Here is an 18,333-nt window from a genome sequence, read left to right as displayed (position 1 = left end):
AGAGTCTTTCAGGTTTTCATCCAATATTTTAACATAATCTTCCTTTTTTATGCTACCTGTGACCTTAACAAGTCGCCAAACAAGGCAGCAAAGGATCCCAAAAACATCAAACTGCCTCCACCGTGCTTCACTGTGGGTATGGTGTTATTAGGCAGGAAAGCTTCGCCAGATTTTCTGTAAATATAAGACACTTTATTATGGCCAAATAACTCTATTTTCGTTTCGTCAGTCCATAGAACACGTTTCCAGAATGCAACATCTTTATCAATATGACGTTTTGCAAAGGCTAACCTTGCTTTCAGGTGCATAGGCTTCAATAAGGGAGTCTTTCTCGGACGACGTGCTTTTAAACCAGCTCTCTTCAAAACTCTACCAACTGTATGTCGAGATACATTCACTCCAGAGGTGCTCTGTTCATCAACAATCTCCCCAACAGAGATCCTTGGGTTTTGTTTTACTTGTCGAACAATTTTCCGTTCATCTCTTGGGGAAAGAATCCTTTTTCTCCCTCTACCCTCTAAACTCATAACGTGGCCTTGCGATTTGAACTTGTTTATTATGGCTCTAACAGTGGATTTGGGAAGGTTTAGCTTCTTTGAAATCTTATCATAGCCCTCCCCATTGGTATGGCATGCTACAACAAGCTTCCTGACGTCTTCGCTGTGTTCCTTAGTTTTAACCATGGCGATTGAAAATTATAATTTAGTCACTTATAATAGTTTAAATAAATCGCTATCTAAAAATTATCTGAAAAAAATTATTCACTGAATTAGCGTTAAACAAGCATAATATGGCTATAAAAAAGTTCAGAAAGCACGTAAACCGGAAATTGATTGATATTATACTGATACTAAAAAAAAAAAAACAAAGCCGTGCCAATAATTTTGAACAAGGGTTTTTTGCAATTATGTTTGTTGTTCCTTTGTTATTTATTTTTTCTAAAATCCGATTGCTGCATCGGAAAGGCCAGTTAAAAATACATAATATACTTTGTTATTTTCTTTAATTTAATCCCGTTTTTAGAATTTATTAGACAAAATTTAACTTTTATTTTACCGTGCCAATAAATATGATCATCACTATATATATATATATATATATATATATATATATATATATATATATATATATATATATATATAGGCTTCGTTCAGTCTTGACAGACTATGGATACCCACTGTAAGGGTGCCTGCGCGTGAAATTTGTGTGGCAAGAGTTGCGCAATCTCCAACTACGCCTCTCCTGAGTCAACATTGTTGCATACCAGTGGCAAGTTGAGGTACAAGACGACTGGAAACAAATGCCGAAATAAGCGGAGAGCACATACAGCGCCTAGATTTCCCAAATGGTCACCCATCTGGTATTAGCAAGGCTCAACGTTGCTTAACTTCGGTGATCTGACGAGAACCGGTGTGTCAACGTGATTATGCCGTGTGTATATATATATATATATATATATATATATATATATATATATATATATATATATATGTGTGTGTGTGTGTGTGTGTAAAATGTCAAATGTTTAGCTCAAAAATTGGCTGAGTAATTTGATAGAGACCGCAGCAGTCATTTTTTAAACTTTGCCCCTAATTTTGACACCTCAAATCAAATTAAAAAGTCTGATCCAAGTAACCTACATCTAAAATTTCAAGTGTTTAGACCGAAATTTGCAGAGGAGTTTCGTAGAGTTTTTAAAGGTCAAATCGTTGAACTTGGACCCATTTACAGTCAAATTTCTGGTTGAAAACCGATTAAAAAGATCTTCCCAAATTTTAATACCCCTTATGTCAAATCTCGACTCTGTATACTGAAAATTGACAAAGTAGTTTGGTAGGAAAATGTACACACAGAGACACACACGCACAAACAATTTCATTTTTATAAATAGGAGTACCCGGCGTTGCCTGAGTGAGAAACACGAGGAGGGGATTAAAAAAGTTTAGGTATGTAGGTAGGATCGAACCCGAAGCCCTGAGGTGAAGTTGGAAAATAAAATATGAAAAAAAAAATCACACGTTAACCAATCGGCCAGCTAGAAAGAGTTACGGAAAGGCGTTTGAATTTATTTAAGTAGGAAGAGAATTGACTTAATTAGATCAAATGGAAATCGTGGAGTTAACATTTTCTGCAAGCGTTATGACGACGTAAACAATAACTATTCAGCAGTTAACATTTTCTGCGGGACAGTTTTTAATGATATCAGCAACTCGGTTTGTTTTTACATAACTTTGGGGAAAACCAGCTCCCCGTTTATTAGGGAAGTGTCCAGACGAAAGCAATTGTTTGATATGACACTAAAAAGCCGATATTGACTAAACGTTTACATCGCTTTCCGGAGACCATTACATTTACAGTTGGTATGAAGCAACTATAAACATTTCATCTATAATAATTTAATATATTTATTAATACAATAAAATAAAGAGCTATTCATTATAAAAAAGGTCGACGTTTTAAAATATTTTAACATTAAATTTTAAAGGGAGATAATTCCATCAAACTTTCGGCGTCAAATGGTGCTAGTGTTTTGAATAACAGATACTACACGTTTATCTTAGCCAAAGCGCCAAGAACTATTATTTGCTTCGCCATGAGAGCAAAATGTTACACCAGGTCGTATTTTATGTGGAGGGAAACCAGCTCCATTAAACGTAGGCAAAAATAAAAATTCTAATTCGTCCTTAATATGGAAGGGTTTCCTTTAATAAGGACAAATTAACTTAAGTGTAGCAACTGAACAGATGCTACACTTTTATCTTAACTAGCTAAAATGCTAAGGAACTATTGGTATTTCTTGGATTCCATACGAAAATAATATGGCACGAGGTTGGTATTAATGTGGGGGTTGCATCTCCTCACAAAAGGGCACTCTAGATGTAGGCAAAATAAAAAGCGTTCGTATGAATGGTTTCTCATATATTTACTAAGGAGAAATTAACTTACGTGTGGCATCAGAACATATACTACACTGTGATCTTGGCCTGAAGTATTGGTATTTATTTGCTTCCCTACAAAAGCAAAATGTGACACAAGGTCGTTTTTAATGTGGGGGAAACCCAGCTCCTCAATAAGGAATACTCTGAAAGTAGGCAAACAAAAATTGACTTAGAAGAGAAGGGTTCGTATTTACTTGCCTCCTCATTAAGACAGAGTAAGACACAAGGTCGATTTTGAATCTAGGGAAAATTCAGCTCCCCACAAAGGGGCGCTCTGGATAGGAATAAAAATAAAAATTGTCCCAGTCACTAAAGTCTTTTCTTCTATTGACTGAGGATAGAAAAAGGTGAAGTGTAGCATCAGAACAGATACTATACTGTTATCTTGCTCGTATGCCGGAAGGAACTATTAACTAATTACATTTTAGTGATTTTTAAATGAATGGACGATCTATAAATATGTAGAGTGCTTTAACGTAGTTTCTTGTTTAAATATTTTGACATTTAATTTATGTCATATTTCTTTTAGTCTATCTGTGTGTCCGTTTCACTTTTCTCATAAACTACTGAGCCGATCTGGCTGAAATGGCGTATGAACTTTTATTATAAGGTGCAGCAAACTTAGTATTATGTTATCCGTTCGATTCATCGTTAACAATGAATCATAACTTCGTATTTAATGCAAAAATGAGCAGCAATGTAACTTTATTCAACAATCAATTTGGCTTAAATTACACATTATTAATCAACGGCCTATAACTTTTGCCTATTTTTAACTGGCAAAAGTCATGTTTATAATATTTAAAATCGATATTCTTTTCCAGAAAAGAATTGATTCTTCTTACTTGTTTCCTATATTATAGAGATTTCATTATTATTTTTATTTGTTTGTTTGTTTAATTCAGAATGTGATCTACACAGGACCTTGCACCGGGAGACCGACTCCATCAATAGCCACAACAATAATCATGTAAGCAATTTTTTGTTGAAAATATTTAACCAAAGATCACGCTGTAGTGTCACTGACAATGCCATTGGCCGTTTTCTCCGTCGATATCCGTGATTGATATGCCAGTCCCTGCAGGTAGTTGAAACAATTCTAATTGACGTATTCTGATGACAATAATGTAACAATGAAAATTCGAATGTAAAACATGGTAAATGCCATCTACAGATAAAACTTTAATATAGTTGGGTACTGTGCAACATGAGGGGTTTATAATATCGGCGAAAAGAGACTCCTCCTTGTGGAAAAGTGCCTAGTTGAAGGTAAAGAAATTAATGCTTTTAGCCATTTTTTATATGTGTTGTCCGAAGGGTCGAGCTTCAAAACGATACCGATCTCGTGAAAAGTAGTCACCTCTGTCGAAAGTTTTTTCGAGACATACAAACATACATACATACATAAATTTAAACAGACAGGTCAGTTATATAATATAGATGTTGTACATATAAATATGATTTTGCTATAAATGGAAGATATGAAGATGAATGCACTTTCAAAAATCCTAGATTCTGTCTGTTGTCTGCAATAAGTCGGTGGGGGAAAGAGATTTTACGTTCTCAGTTTGAACAAAGATTATATGTTCTTTGTTTAATCAATGAAGGACTGGGGATTTCTTTATGTCATTGGATACCAGTATAAATGAATTGTGTTGCTGTGAGGACTTGATTAATGTTTTATTTTGTTGTTTTTTTGTTTGTTTGTTTGTTTTTTTTGTTTTGTTTTTAGGACAATATTACTGATATGCTGTATATTATTTGATGTAATTATATATCTATGTATTTGTTCTTTGGAAACTCATAGTAAGTAGAGCAAGAAGGAAAACATTTAGACTGTAATTATATTTAGAATTTGAGAGTCGGCCTATAATTAAGTTTAATATACATTAGGGGTAGTTACATGGTGGAAAATTATATTATTTTATTCGAGGAATGATTCGCGAAAACAAATTTTTTATCTTTTTTCAATTTCTTTGATATCGACTAGGATCAACGTGACGCAAAAATTGTGTGCTTGCTAAACGGAAATCTGGGTTTTTCCGTGAGCTATCGGCCTAAGTGCTGATTACAGTTCCCGACTTTGGAGAAAAATAAATTTTCCAGCACAGCGTAAGAGGCGGACGTTCCCGTATACCATGAGCCGAGGCTAGTTTTGACAATCAACTTTAGGGCACACAAAATAATACTTCCCTAACACGGCGTAAAGGGCGAAGGATGTAATGGCAAACGAAGCCATTAGATTGAGAATAACTCGAGGGAGAAGATAAAAAGTGGAGAATTAAGTAAAAAGGTCGTCAAGACATAACATGACAAAATGTGTAATATCGTCTCAAGCGAAAACTCTAGAGAACAACACACCATATTAGATGAGAGATTTGAATAGACAATAGAGGATATCTTGTGAGCTGGCCAGTAGATATTGTAAGCAGAGGTTTTCAGTTTGATCCCCAAATATTGGGGATAAATGTAGAGGAAATTTGAAATAGAATCAATATAGAAAATGGATTTGGTCTAGTTTTAAGTAGCGCCTATGAGAGAACAAGGGTCAGAGGAACAATAGGACGTAACGTCGTCAAGTTTTGATGAGAGGCCAAAGTGGCCCTTGTTTGAATATGGGAGAAGGGTGCCTTGAATTAAACTGCCGATGTCGATCGTAGGAAGGGAAAACTAAACCCAAAAAGAGAATGCAATTGAACTAGATGGAAAATTCTGTCTAGATGAAATAAGGCAGTGGTCATTTGGTAAAAACTAATCAGAGAAAACTTTCTAAGGAGAGTTCAAACTTTTTTAGCCGTAGAGTAGAAAATCTAAGGATCGTGCAGGAAATATGATTGGTGTGTATTAAAATATATGTCGTACATTATTTATAAAATAAAAAAGGGAGGAATGTTAGTGTACCGGAAAATGGTCGATGTGATAAATTAAATAAACATGAATATACATAAACGATCACACATATATGTATATACATATATATATGTATATATATGCATGTATGTGTGTACACATAGGTATATTTATATATATATATATATATATATATATATATATATATATATATATATATATAAAGGAAAACGTCTACCTTAAACCACTAACCTAGTTCTAAAACAGATCCTTTGTTCGATAAAATGCATGCCCATTGGCTGATAGGAAGGGGCGCGGTGGATACTAGAAAGCTGATTGGCTAACTAAAAATCCTCAACATATATAAAAACGAGAAGCAACCACAGAATTCGCGAATAAGCCTGACGAATCCTATAGTGGATGAAACGCAGAATATCCAGTGTAGCTTAATCGCCATATATATTTTATAAATTACTAACTAGCTCTACCTACGTATTGAGCACGTATGTATATATATATATGTATATATACATATATATATATATGTATATATATATATATATATATATATATATATATTTATATATAAATATATTGATTTAAAAGTTATGAGGGTTTTTTTACTTTTTGTATTCAATATTTTATTTTTATGTTTCAAGCGTTTCTTCGCTCTTGGTCACAAAAAAGTATCGAAATAAAGATGAAAGATGTTGAAAAAAAACCCTGAAAATTTGTAGTATGGACAACGTTCATTCCTAGCAACAATGTTCGAAAGAGTTCACGTGAATTATTTGGTCCATTTGTAGAAGAAGAATGTATATTTTTATTCATTGTTATTTTGTTCTAATGTTGCAACTTAATAGAGTTTAATTCAAACGGTAAAAAGAGACGCAATTGGTTTCAATATGTATAACGAAATTGAAACAAAATTGTTGACGGTAAAAATAATGTTATTAATTATTATCATAATAATAGTACGGTAAAGTAATAATAACAATAATAAAATTTAGAAATACAAGAAAAATTCCAAAACTGTAAGATTTTAAAAATCTTTCATATGTGGTCATAAATAAAAAAAGAGAAAATAAATGATGAAAAATAAAAAAAATAAAAAATAAACATATCACAAATATCACAAAATATACGTGAGTGCAAGCGGTAGACAGACCGGAAGCAAAACCGGCATTATTAGATACAAGCTTCTAGTTAAAGTCATAAAAGTCAACGATAAAATATACTACTTAGCTCCTAACGCATATTATTTTGGATGAAGATTTCAATTTACTGGTGAAAAAAAAGAATTACAGAATTAATAATATACTAGCAGGGGTTACCCGGCGTTGCCTGGGTGATCGGCCCCCTTCCCACTCCGAGGGGTAACAAAAAAAGTCACCCCTCTGGATTTACATGCTTGGTGCCGGCCTCCCCCCTTCAGGGAGAGATAATCCCCAACCCCACCTTCAGAGAGGAGGGTGCCTGGAGGCTTCTCCCCCCCCCCCCCAAAGAAAAAAGTCACCTCCTCCTGGCCTCTTCGCCCCCACCCACCCTTGGGGGGACACCGGCTCCCTCCTTTAGGGAGAAACTGCCAAGCTCCCCCCTTTCGGGTGAGAAACTGCCAGGCTTCCCCTTTTGGTGGGGGGGATGGTGGCGTGGCCTTCGTTATAAAGATGGCCGGCCAGCTGAAAAAATGACGTCATCGCCGAGGTCCCAACAAGCAAGATATGTGGAACTCTTAGACTGTCAATAATGAACAGTAATTTTTACAGACAGCGTTACAAAACTTCAAAATTGGATTAAAATAAAGAAATAAAGAAAGAACACGGTGATTTATACTGAAACTCATCTAATATTAATATTAAAAAAATTATTTAAAAAACACATGTTTGTTTAAGTATTATAAGCAATTGAATATTTCGTTGTATTATAGATTTTAAAGATTAGAATGCGTTCTTTAATTACTTATAAATTACATTTTAAAAAAGTGAAGGAACACGATTTGATTTGTAGTAAACTTGAAGTTTATTTAATATAATTAAATCAAAATTATGCATGTAAGATTATGAATATTTGAAGCAGAACACAAGCAAAACATTTGATATGAGTTAAGACAATAAACAAATATTAAAATTAAACTATTTTTTTTAATCAAAATGAATTTTTTTTTAAAATCAAAATGAATGTTGGGTTTGTATTACTGTACACATAGATTCGAAAAAGTTGTCAAAAAACAAATATATAACAAATAAATGTTATCAAAGGCAAGATAAGTTACTTTTCTACAAAACTGGATATATTTTTCGTATTTTTATTCAATGTAACATGTTTATTCAGCTCGAAAACCATACAGTGTTTACCCATGTATTGGAAAATTCAAGATGGAGTCTGACTCCCTCTTTAACACGGTAAGTTTGGGAAAAGGTGTTATAAATAAAAAACTGGATAAAATACTGTTAAAAACTCGCTCAATATATGTTACCGTGACATAGCTTGACATATATTCGGCGGGTTTTTAATAGTATTCTTTCTAGTTTTTTTATTGATAACACCTTTTCCCATACTTACCGTGTTAAAGAGGGAGTGAGGCGCCATCTTGAATTTTCCAATACATCGGTAAACACTGTATGTTTTTCGAGCTGAATAAATATGTTACATTGAATAAAAACACGAAAAATGTATCCAGTTTGGTAGAAAAGTAACTTATCTTGCCTTTGATAACATTTATTTGTTACATATTTGGTTTTTGACAACTTTTTCGAATCTATGTGTACAGTAATACAACCCCGTATTTTGTATAGTTTTTTATTTATAACACCCTTTTCCAAACTTACGGTGTTAAAGAGGGTGTGAGACGCCATCTTGAATTTTCAAATACATCGGTAAACACTGTATGTTTTTCGAGCTGAATAAATATGTTACATTGAATAAAAACACGAAAAATATATCCAGTTTGGCAGAAAAGTAACTTATCTTGCCTTTGATAACATTTATTTGTTATATATTTGTTTTCCCCCTCCCTCCCAAAACAAATTAGAGTGGTCGGTGTTCTGTAGTAGCGTATCTGGATATCTACCCAAAAAAAAATTTAGGTTTGGCTATAAATTCCTAAACTCATTTCATCCTAAATAATTTAGGTGACTGAAATAGGAATCTAATTGAATCTTTAATTTCCTGAATAGTATCCGATAATTCATTTTTCTTCGAGTTACATCGAATGCATTAATACGGACTTTAGGGGCTTTTTTCGTAATGTTACTGTAAAAATTATTTTTTATTGTTACAAATTACGATGCTTTAAAAAAAGCAAAAATAAATTCTTGCGTTTTTTATTTACTACTGAAAACCATAACTTTAGTAAAGGTATTTTTTGTTTAAACAAAATAAAACATTTTCACTAAGAGTTAAGTAAAAAGTAATTAGTTCATTATATTCTGCGATCATTATTTGAAAAATACTGCAATTTTCATTAAAATTCGTTAATTTCCTGATTTTTGGTGAATTTTTAAGTAAAGGGAGGAGTCAAAATGTGTATACACTTTGAGCGTCGTCATTCATTTTGAGACCACGTGTGGTTAATTTAAATATCCAGTTTGGCAGAAAAGTAACTTATCTTGCCTTTGATAACATTTATTTGTTATATATTTGTTTTTTGACAACTTTTTCGAATCTATGTGTACAGTAATACAAACCCGAAATGAAAAGACCACGAGTGAACGCGCGTTTTTTAGTTTAGTTTCATATATATATATATATATATATATATATATATATATATATATATATATATATATATATATATATATATATATATATAAATAAGTATTTTTAAATTTTATCGTTCTAGCTTTAAAAAAAAGTTTTAAAATTTTATCAGCCGGCATAGTTTATTTTTAAATATTGAAAAATTTCAGGAAAATTAATTTTTGCTAGATTTTTAAAACATGTGTGTCAACAGCTTAAAAAAAATCGTCTCTTCAAAAGAACATGTTATAAAGAGTGTGTGTGCGTGTGTGCGCGTGTGCTGGGTAGTAGTAGTAGTAGTAGTAGTAGTAGTAGTAGTAGTAGTAGTAGTAGTAGTAGTAGTAGTAATCTGCCCAGCGTTTGCTTTCCTGTTGTGTGTACGTGTGTGCGGATAGCGCCAGAATGGCGGACGTTGAGTCGAAGGTTGGATTGTGATGTCTGGTGTAAGTTTCGTATTTTTGTAATTTGTAAATGGCAAGTTAGAAAAAATTAAACCCTTCCAAGATGGACAATAAATAAGACCAAAATATTTTATGGTAAATTTAAGAGCGTAAGAACTATAGTTTTTTAGGAGATGTGATTATTGGATTAACCAATCAGAAATCGTCTGTGGCACACACATCTCTGTTTTTATAGATATATAGATTAATGGAATGAACTATGGTCATAATAAACTCATAATAATAATAATAATAATAAGTAGAAGAAGAAGATGGAGAATAACAATCCCAGTAATAACAAGTTATAAGAATAAGAATGTAAAGTAAAATTACATTAAAACTATAATAATAAATAATAATAATAATAATAAAGCAAAATATTAATAATAATGATAAAAATGCTAAAAACATTATTACAATACTGATAATAATGGTGATAATAATGACAACCAAAACAGAAAAGTATGACGAAAAATATAATAGTAATAATTAGTAATAATCCAAAAATACTTATAATGCTAATACTAATGATAATTTATTAATTTTAAAAGATATTTAAAATGTATAGTATTAAAACAATTAATATAAAAATAAATTTTACAATCAATATTTATCAAGTACAAAGTGTTATACATATATATGTAGTCATCAACATACAGTCATGTTTCGTTGTGTAACAACTTATCAGTGCCGCTAGACAAGCACCTATCCCAAGCCGAGGATTGAACCTAGGACCATCAGCAATTCTACAGATTCACCCACAAGAGCGGCACCGGTAAATAACCTCGCCAAGTGTCTATTTTAAGCAAACATTCGTCCACCACTTTTACAGTTCTCAAGCCACTTATTTATAAACAAACACACACACACATATATATATATTAAGTTTGTTTTTGAAATGTCGTTACTTTCAATGTATACCGTTTTCGTTTAACGGGTCTAGATTGTTATTTTAAAACCATTCACCGTTAATTTTGAGTTAAGCTCAATGTGTCTATTTAATAGGGACAGAGCATATATAGTGCAAAGTTTTGTTGAAAATTCAAAGACTCACGTTTTCTTTTTTATAACCTTCGTTTATTTCCTGGATTTTTCCATTACAGCTGTTTCATTAATGAGTTGGCAATTTTACGATTTATGTTTCCATAAAAATATTCTGTCCCCATCAACTTGCTTTAAGAACAGATATAATAATCACCTAGCATCGTTTAAAAATGAAACAGAGACAGGAAAAAACACCAAAAATAACGAAAACAACAACAATGTAAATAAAAATGAAAACAACGGTAGAAAGGATCATAACAATAGTGACAACCACAACTACTATAACGAAAATAGAAACAGAACCAATAGTAATAGCGAAAACAACCGGGAAAAAAACAAAGAAAAATTCAACCACTTTAGCAGTATGGATTAAGGCATTAAAGGAAAATAAAACTGAATATAAATTAAGATGGTTAATAATTGATGAGGGGGAAAATATAAACCTAGCAAAGCGAAAAGATGCAACCTATGTATATTAGAATCTTAGCATATATTAATATCAAAAGAAAATTATTAAGCAAAAGACTAGATGTGTTTGCACAGAAACATATATTTAATTTCACGCACTAGAGCAGATTAGGAAAAAAATGGAAGGGAGGTAATCACAGATAAAAAATGATACCACGAGAGTGACCTCCCCTGCATTGGGTAATATAATACGAATTCAAACACTAAGCAAAACAACAATATTAAAATAAACACGCATAAATATAGGAATAAAATTATATATAACTATATGATAATTGGAAAAAAACAAATAGGAAAAACAGGCAAAATTAAAACAAAAATAAATAATTAATAAATAAAAAATAAAAATACGAAAGTACGGGTTAAAACGGAAAACTATCTTTACATAACACCAAAAGATGGAAGAAGCATGGTAGTGGAAATCTTTTTACCCGTATACGATGTCCAGCATGTTAAAAATATACCTTTCGTTGTTAAAGATCTAATGGATAAACATCTGAAGAAGTCCATGGGGACAGAATATTTTTACGGAAACATAAATCGTAAAATTGCCAACTCATCAATGAAGCAGCTGTAATGGAAAAATCCAGGAAATAAACGAAGGTTATAAAAATGAAAACGTGAGTCTTTGAATTTTCAACAAAACTTTGCACTATATATATATATATATATATATATATATATATATATATATATATATTTCCATGGAACTATATTTTATTTATTTATAATATATACCAATCTTTATTTAAGAAGCTCAATATTATTACAGAGCAATATAGTGAATAAATGACAGAAGACTATATTCCAAAGTTCCATTTTATAATTTTGTTGACCATCTTATAATTTATTCCTTTCATTCAGTCGACATTTACAATTATTGAGAGTATCTGTTTCATAGCGCAAAATCAGTCATTTAACTATTATATCAATTAGTTAATCTATTTTGCCCTTAACTCATCAGAAGAAATAGCAACAATCAATCCATCCAAAAGGAAATAAAGTGCGTTTTGGCATGACTAAAATTCTAAATTTGGAAGAGAAACTACAAATACCTTATAATGTTTCCATTACGCCATTTTGAATTTTAGAAATAAAGTCACTAAACCTAACTATTCGTGCTAACATATCCTATTAATTTATGAATAGTATGCCAAAATATTCTATTTAAGTTTATTTATTTTAATCAATGTACGCATACTTATGAAAGTATCATCAATAATTATAAACTATGTTTGCATATATGTCGTTTATTGTTGGTTTTATGTATTTAGCAAGATACATGTCTTCCTGACGTCGTCACAGAAATGTCTACAGGACACGCGAGAAAAAAAACGTGCTGGTTTTCTGTCTCGCATATCCAACACTGGTCACATCATTCAGTTTCATTTCATGATATGTTCTAAGTAATGAATAATATGGTATTTTTTTTAGAATTACACTTGATTAAAAAAACAAAAATACAGAAAAAATATTTATGATGTATGTACTCGTCACGGAACGAAGATGTCGTATTCTAAAAATCACGTAAATTAATCAACTAATTGTGTTTAAAAAAATAAAATTTTACTTTTTTTTTGAGTAAAATGCTTTTATCGTTTTACTAGCAGGGGTGCCCGGCGTTGATCGGGTGTTTGGGGGTGTATGCTGTGCAAAAAAAGCAAAAAAACAAAATAATGGTTAATTTAATATGACCCCTGAAAATTTATTGTTTCGGGCTCAAATCACTTTATTAAGTTAGATCCATGTTCAAGGAACCTAAATCTAAAATTTCAAGTGTCTAGACCCAAAATTGTCAGAGGAGTTTGGTAGAGTTCTTAAAGGTCAAATCGTTGAAATTTGACCCCTTAACAGCCAAATTTCTGGCTGACACCCGTCACATCGATTTTCCCAAATCTCAGTACCCGGTATTTCAAATTTCGAGTCTATAGACTAAAAATTGACAGAGTTATTGCGTAGGGAAATGTACACAGACAGACAGACACACAGACACACAGACAGACACACAGACAGACAGACACGTTCACTTTTATAGATATATAGATAATACAAACCAAATCTTTGCAGTCTAATTGAACTGTCTCTCTTCAATTTTGGCAAAATATAAAATATAAAATCATATAGCCATTCTCGGCCTCCTCATGACTTTCTAATATAATTTTATTTTTACGACATGAAACTAAAAAGAATTAAATGCGGAATATCTATTTAAGGAGTCTAATAAAAGTTATATTAAAACTGGCACGATGATTCCCGAGGTTAACATATGAAGAATGTTGGAGAGCAAATTCGATCAAATATCCCGACACAGAAGCAATAAAAATAAAGAAATAGTTCGAAAATTATAAATGACAATATTAATTGAAGCATAATTACTGCAGTTTCACAGCATATCCTATCGGTACAGGTATATTATTCATATCGTTAATATTTATACATTTTAAATATCAATTCAGTAAAATTCGGATTTGTGTGAAAATGTATCAATACAAGACTATCATACTCCCGTTAAACTTTATTAAAGTGTTAAAATAACTCGTATTTATTATTTGTGATGTTTCAACGCCCTATCTTGATGGATATTCAGTTCTTTGCAGGTGCAAAGTCTGCGCTTTTTGTTCATTTTAATTAACGTTTCAATTCGGATAATTGGCTTAACTTTATTTTTTACAAGCATCTATTAGTTATGGTGTTAAATTTATAATTAACGTCTTTGGTGCCATTTGAACGTATATTTTAATTATTATTTCTAATCTTTCTTTTTTTACAGTTTTACTATCACATCATCTATTGGCGCCGAAACAGATATGAAAGAATGTAGGACATCTGCAAACGAAATGAAGATTTCATTCCAAATTATTAATTTTATTATTATTATTATTATTAGTAGTAGTAGTAGTAGTAGTAGTAGCAGTAGTAGTAGTAGTAGTAGTAGTAGTAGTATATTAAGAAATGTTCAATAACGAATATGAAGGAGATCATATCAAATTCAAAGCAGCTTAACTTGAAACTAAGAAAGATTAACACTAAACTAAAACGTGTTTGAACTTAAATTAAAACGAGTTACACATGAAATTAAAAGCATTTCAATTAAAAATTAAGACGGATCAGCTTCTAATGCAAACGAATTGAACTTTAATCTAAAGCTAGCTCGCCCAATTTTATGTTATATAAATATTAGTTCAAATTATAATTTAAAATGATCAAAGCCATATTAAAAATAATTAAACTTTAAATTAAAACGAGTTCAAATGTCAATTTTAAAATATCAACGTCTTAAATTAAATTAAAAGGTATTTAACTTTAAATTAAAACAAACTGAATGTTGAATTTTATACGATCAAAGTCAAATAAAAAGGAGCTCAACTTAATATTAAAACAAGTTCAAATGTTAAATTAAAACGAGCTTAAATTTTAATTTAAAAGGAACGTTTAATTAAAAGTGTTTGACTTTAAATAAAATTCAGCTCAACCTAAAAGGTGAATATCGAATTACTTTTTAATTAAACTTAAACGTAGAATAATCTCAACTTAAATTTTAAAGTGAAATCAAAAGAACAGTAGAAAAGTTATAAATCAAAATTTTGGAATGAGCAAATTCGTTGAACTGTTCATATTTGGAAAATAATCAAAGGAACTAATTTTTAAAAATACTTTCATCCAACGATCGAATATATTTCTCATAGAAACGCGGAAATTGGGCAGTAATTATTCAGAATATTAAACTATTGCAAAAAGAAAGTAATGACAATTCTCAACAATTTCTATCCTATAAATTAATAATGAATAAAGAAAACTAATAACAACGAAAAATCTGTAGCTAATTTCAACCGGTGAGTAGCAATATTATTTTTCTTTTTAAATAATTCCAAGTGTTATATTTCGCGCCCATAGCAAGAGGAAATTGTTACGTTTTTTAATATTCGGGATATCTTGAATTTATTTAACTAAAAAAAAGCAATATTTCAAAATCGTCATTAATTACAAAACATTAAAATTGTGATCTCGGCACACTTGCAGTTCAGAGGATTAACTATTATCAAAGTTGTGTGTCAGATTACGAATCAGCGGTTGAATGAAATTAAATGAAGAAAAATGGTAAATTATGCTCATGAGTTTACCTTATATGTGGATCTACACTGCTAGTCAAGTTTGAATAAAGTATTTTTATTTAAAAGTAAAATTCCTTTGCTATTTTTGTATGCAAATACTTATTTCAGCTTGCTTGCTGAAAACCAAAACCATACATAACTACAATATGATGCGACATAATAAAGTGTGTAAATACGAGGGTCGTTTCAAAAGTAAAGCCTCCTATTTTTTAAACTCAAAACTAAAACGTTGAACAGCTACAAATACGTAAGTATTATCATTAAACTGTGACCTTTGATCGCGTCTATGGCACGGCTACCAGATGTGACTTTTTCATGCAGCATGACCCCGTAGCTCGGTTTCCCTTAGTTGCACTGGTCATTCTTCACTCGTGCCCGGGTGTTTGTCAGTTCTCCTCGCATCAGAGTTGATATGCCGTCGCCCCGCCGGTCAGTTGTATGCTTAGGAAAAGAAACAGTAACTCAACAATTCGCCCTCCGGCAGTTACATAGTTCAATTCACAAGAAAAAAACTCGTTTTCTTTCTAGCCTACTTATTAAATCCCCCAAAAATATATACAAGTGTTCTTTACAATACTATGGTTAATGAGTCCACAATAGCCACGACTTCTCTGAGTCGATAATTAAATCTTTATACTTTCTCTCTTTCTTTTCAGCAGTGCGGTGTTGGCGAAACAAGGGCGTCGCGGAGAGGGGGAAGCGATAATTCGGCTCAGAAGCTGTCTCAAGCAAAATCAATCTCAGATCTAAAAAAAAAATAACTGCCGATTTTCGGCTGTGAACTCGGTTATATATTCCGGCGTGGGGTGAAGCGGGGTAGTTCATGCAACCAATCACCGACGACAGTGTCAACCTTCGGCATTTTCTGATTGGTCGCCTCAGCAAAATGGGGATTCCCCACGAGTTGCACCTGCAAGTTTTGCGATCGGTTTCTCATGACTCCGGGGTAGAGGTAAACTGTCCTCAAGGTGTAAACGTCTCTTCTCCAAACCTTGAGTCATGACCTATTTGCATCGGCTCATAGAATATGTTTTCGTTCAACTCTTAAAATGACATTGTTTGTTGAGGATTAAACAAAATCATATATTATATTATATTATTCTTTTTCTCAGCAGGGATCTTTTCTGTCGCTCGGGTACACCAATATTTATTAAAGGGTCACGTCTGCCCGTTTTCTATTCAGTGAATTTAACGTCCCCCCTTTTGGGGAGCTCATTCATGTCAAACAAACAAACGACCTTTTATGCTTTCGAATTTATGTTTCTACATAGACGCAACCATTCGCAATACTCTTTTTGACGGTCTCTTTTTATGCATCGGTTGTAAACGTCCGATGCACGCTTTGTCACTCACATCTCTTTCGCCACTCTGAAATCAACGAACTCATCTCCTTATGATGCTGACATCAACCGCATCGGCTTCGAAAACGTTCAACAAACGTCTGTGAATGTGGATCGGTTCATTTTTTTCTGTATGGGTGAATTTAATGGCGCATCTTCCTGACAAGGGTTTATTCTTAGATTTCTATATCGTCAATATCTGCAACAGAAACTTTCAGGTCATGAATGCTTAAGTTCAGTCATCATAGCAATGCAATTTGCCATCGACTTTGGTCTATTCGTGCCAAAAAAATAGGAAGCAATACTTTGGGAACGTCCCACGTATCTACACTAAACCATCTTTTAAAGGTTGAATAACGAATATGGCAGTAATTCACGGAAATTACACGAGAAGGAACAATTAAAAATATGTTATAAACCATCCACTCTGCCTTCCTATGCCTACGTATATAGAAAAAGAAGCTATTAAACCTGGCATAGTGGTGTGGAGAAGGAGGAAGAAGCAACCTTGGTAAAACATAGTGTTTCCAATGATGCTGGTTTAAAAATGGCTGAGAGGGAAAAAAAACGAAATACTAATGTCTTATGTACAGCACGAAAGGAAACTGGAATTGTAGGAAGAATCTTCATCATTCTAGTGATTATAGGAGCAACTCATGAAAAAAAATTCAAAACTGGGATCTGTAAGTATTCGTCGCTTAAATCCACCTTACAGAAAATGTTACCACTGTTTGGTTTGTTGAATACCTCCTCTGGTGTGGGTAGGGATAATCGTAATCTTTAAGGGCTGAATTCACACCCGTTGAGAAATCCGCGCATATACGAATCTGTATATATATATATATATATATATATATATATATATATATATATATATATACGTATTTGTGTATGTATATATACTCAGGCATGTGCTCTGCCCTTTTTGATGTGTGTGCGTATGTTGTACATGTATGTATGTGTGTGTATTTGTGTGTGTGTGTGTGTGTTATTTACTGATCATAAACATTTCCTTAATAATTTTATTAATTTATTATTTGATTAACTTACTGATATTCTTACCTATTTTTATATTATCAAAATAAACCTGTTACGTATAATTCATTAATTTATCCTCCTATTTTCCTTCTCTCTTTCTTTCTTTCAACTACAACGTCTGATAATTCAAAAATTAATAAATAATAAATAAAAAACAATAAATATTTTTCAATAGCTCCCCGCCCGGCTACAACTCTCACTATCACTTTAAACGCCATATGCAACCTGTTCTTTCCCCCTCCCATCACACCACGCCGACTAACACTGACTCTGCAACCTGTTGCCAGGGGGTCCATTAAATTAACTGCTAACTGCTGCTTAAACTTATGCCGTTATAAATAAGAATAGCGTCTATTAATTTTAA

The 18,333-nt window shown here is 32.2% G+C and overlaps 1 pseudogene; it reads right to left on the bottom strand.

Moving 5' to 3' along the window:
- Positions 1–1,320: 1,320 nt before the first annotated feature.
- LOC145255072 (5S ribosomal RNA) lies at positions 1,321–1,437 on the bottom strand (annotated as a pseudogene).
- Positions 1,438–18,333: the final 16,896 nt, after the last annotated feature.

Source organism: Euprymna scolopes, chromosome 30, assembly GCF_053919585.1.
Source record: "Euprymna scolopes isolate OS-2025 chromosome 30, ASM5391958v1, whole genome shotgun sequence".
Lineage (NCBI taxonomy): Eukaryota > Metazoa > Mollusca > Cephalopoda > Sepiida > Sepiolidae > Euprymna > Euprymna scolopes.
This window is presented reverse-complemented; position numbering and strand designations above follow the sequence as displayed.